Genomic DNA, 2,741 nt, shown 5'->3' on the forward strand with positions numbered 1-2,741 from the left:
AACATCACTTGGTCCTGGTGTATTATGCTTGTTATATATTTCATTTGGGGTAGGGTTTGCTAATATTTTGTTAAAGATTTTTGGTCCATGTTCATAAGAGATTTTATTCTTCAGTTTTCTTTTCTCGTAATATTTTTGTCTGGTTTTGACATCAGGAAAATGCTGACCTTACAAAATGAAAAGTGTTTTTCCTCGTATATTTTCCAAAGGAATTTATATAGTATTGATGGTATTTATACCTTGAATATTTGATAGAATTCACCAGTTAAGCCATCTGTGGGAAGGTTTCTAATCACAAATTAATGTGTTTAATTGGTATTCAGGTTTTCTATTGATTCTTCAGTTAGTTTTGATTGTGTCTTTCAAGGAATTTGTTCACTTAATCCAGGTTGTTGAATTCATTAGCATCAAGTTTTTTAATAATATCCTCTTAATTACCCCCTTTTTTTTTTTTTTTTTTGTCCTTTTTGTGACCGGTAAGGGGATCGCAATCCTTGGCTTGGTGTCGCCCGCACTGCGCTCAGCCAGTGAGCGCACCGGCCATCCCTATACAGGATCCAAACCCCCAGCGGGAGTGCCACTGCGCTCCCAGCGTCACACTCTCCCAAGTGCGCCACGGGGTCAGCCCTTAATTACCCTTTTAATGTGTACAGAATCTTAGATTTCCCCTTTTTCATTATTGATATCAGTAATATCTGTCATCCTTTTGTTTCTTGATCAATATAGCCAGATATTTATCTATTATATTGATCTTTTCAAAGAATCAGCTTTTGATTTCATTGATGTTCTTTATTGTTTTTCTATTTCATTGATTTCTTCTCTTTATTATTTATTTCCTACTAATTTGAGGTATAATTTGCTCTTACGTTTTTACCTTAAGGTAGACGCTTAGCATGTTGCTTGGAGAGTTTTCTTTTTTCTAACATAAGCTCTTAAGCCTATAAATTTCCTTTAAAGCTTCACTTCACAAATTTTTTTAATGTAATTTTATTAATATTTTTTTACATTCTAAGATGTTGTTGCGGAGCAGTCGGGAGGGATGGGGAGAGGGGAAAGAGGAAGGAAATGGGATGGAAGGAGGAGGAAGGAGGAGAGGCGGGACTGAGGCCTGTAGCCCCCTCCCTTATTCCTACAGGGGAGACAGGGGGGGGGCTTCCAGCAATGGCTTGGTCATTGCTGGACTGGGTGCAGATGTCAGGGGGGTGTGGCTGAAGCCCTCACCCCCCATGACCCCAGCTCGGGAACCTGGGGCCCTTCTTGCTGCAGCTTGGTGGTCATCGCTGGGCTGATTTCACATATCAGGGGGAGCGTGACTGAGGCCCAAGGCACCCCACTGCCCTGGCTTGGGAGACCCCAGGGCACTTCCTGTGGTGGCTCACTGGTTGCCGTTGGGCTGGCTGTGGGTGTTGGGGGGTGTGGCCAAGGCCTCCCACCACCCCAGCTCAGGAGAGCTCAGGGCCTTTGTCCCCCATCCTTGGGATTGGTTGAAGATGTCAGGGGGCATTGCTGAGGCTCCCGGCCCTGCCCCCTTTCTGGCTTGTTAGCTCAGGGGACTTCTGGTCCTTCTAGGTGTTATAGGTGTTCTTTGGTGAAATGAGACCTTTACTAGTTAGTATCAAACTTGTCTCTGGTTGTGGGTACCCTGCTCATTTCTTTCTGTTCTGTGTTGGGATTATTTGCTCTTCCCATCACTTAAACTCTGTGCTGGAACTAATTTGTTGTCCTTTGCTTACTTCTAAAATGGGGGAACTTCCTGTGGGGACCAGTACTTGAGCTGTGTGGTTGAGCTAAATTGCTACTTTGCTGCTGATTCCCTAGGGAAGGCTTTTTGTGCGGCTCGGCTTTTAACGGTTGACTTCATAGGACTTCCAGGTCTAGTGAAATCCAGTGCACCTGGGTTGTGTAGAAACTCTGGTCTGGGCCCGAGTCTTTTCATCAAACTGCACCCCATGCAATTCTATATTTGTGACCAGTCTCCTCTGAGTGGTCCTATGCTGATTGGGGGGCAGTTCAGTTGTCCTTGCTGTGCCCCAGTGTTCTCCTGGTGGGCCCATCTCCCCCACTGCCCATGCTGCAAACACTTCACATGGGACGGGCTGTGTGCAGGTCCCTTGTGATGACTCACTGGCCTCTGAGTGGCTCCTTTTTTCCAATTGTTCTGACTCCTCGCTCCTATGTGGGTCCACAGGAACCCTATTAGTGGTCTTGCTGAACTGGGGGCCACCAAGGCCCTCTTCTCCCCTGCCACCTCCAAGTAACTTCATCCGAAGGACACAGCTGTGGCTTTTGCCAGCTCCTGCTCCGTGCGCTCATTAGTTCCAGCCTGGATGCAGCCAGGGCTTGAAACAGTCAGAGCGATTTTATTTTTCTTTCTCTCATCTTGGCTTCTCCCACATTCATGCACTCTGTAGGTTTCTCCTCCTCTTCCCCTCAGCTGTAGCAGCCCCAACTTGGCTGTCCTTGCTTTTTTATAGTTGTAAATTGGTTGATTTGTGGGAGAGAGTGATGCTGGGGACTGTCTATTCTGCCATCTTGACCAGAAGTCCATTTCACAAATTTTGATGTGTGATTTTTCTTTTCATTTAGCCCTGAATATTTTCTTTTTTTTTTTTTTTCCTTTTTGTCTTTTTTCGTGTCCAGCAATGGATCACAACCCTCAGTGTCGCTCCCACACCGGACTGGGACCAGCAACGGGATCGCAACCCTTGGCGTTGCTCCCACACCTCGCTCAGCCAGTGAGC

Source organism: Galeopterus variegatus, unplaced genomic scaffold (genome assembly GCF_000696425.1).
Source record: "Galeopterus variegatus unplaced genomic scaffold, G_variegatus-3.0.2 Scaffold358, whole genome shotgun sequence".
Lineage (NCBI taxonomy): Eukaryota > Metazoa > Chordata > Mammalia > Dermoptera > Cynocephalidae > Galeopterus > Galeopterus variegatus.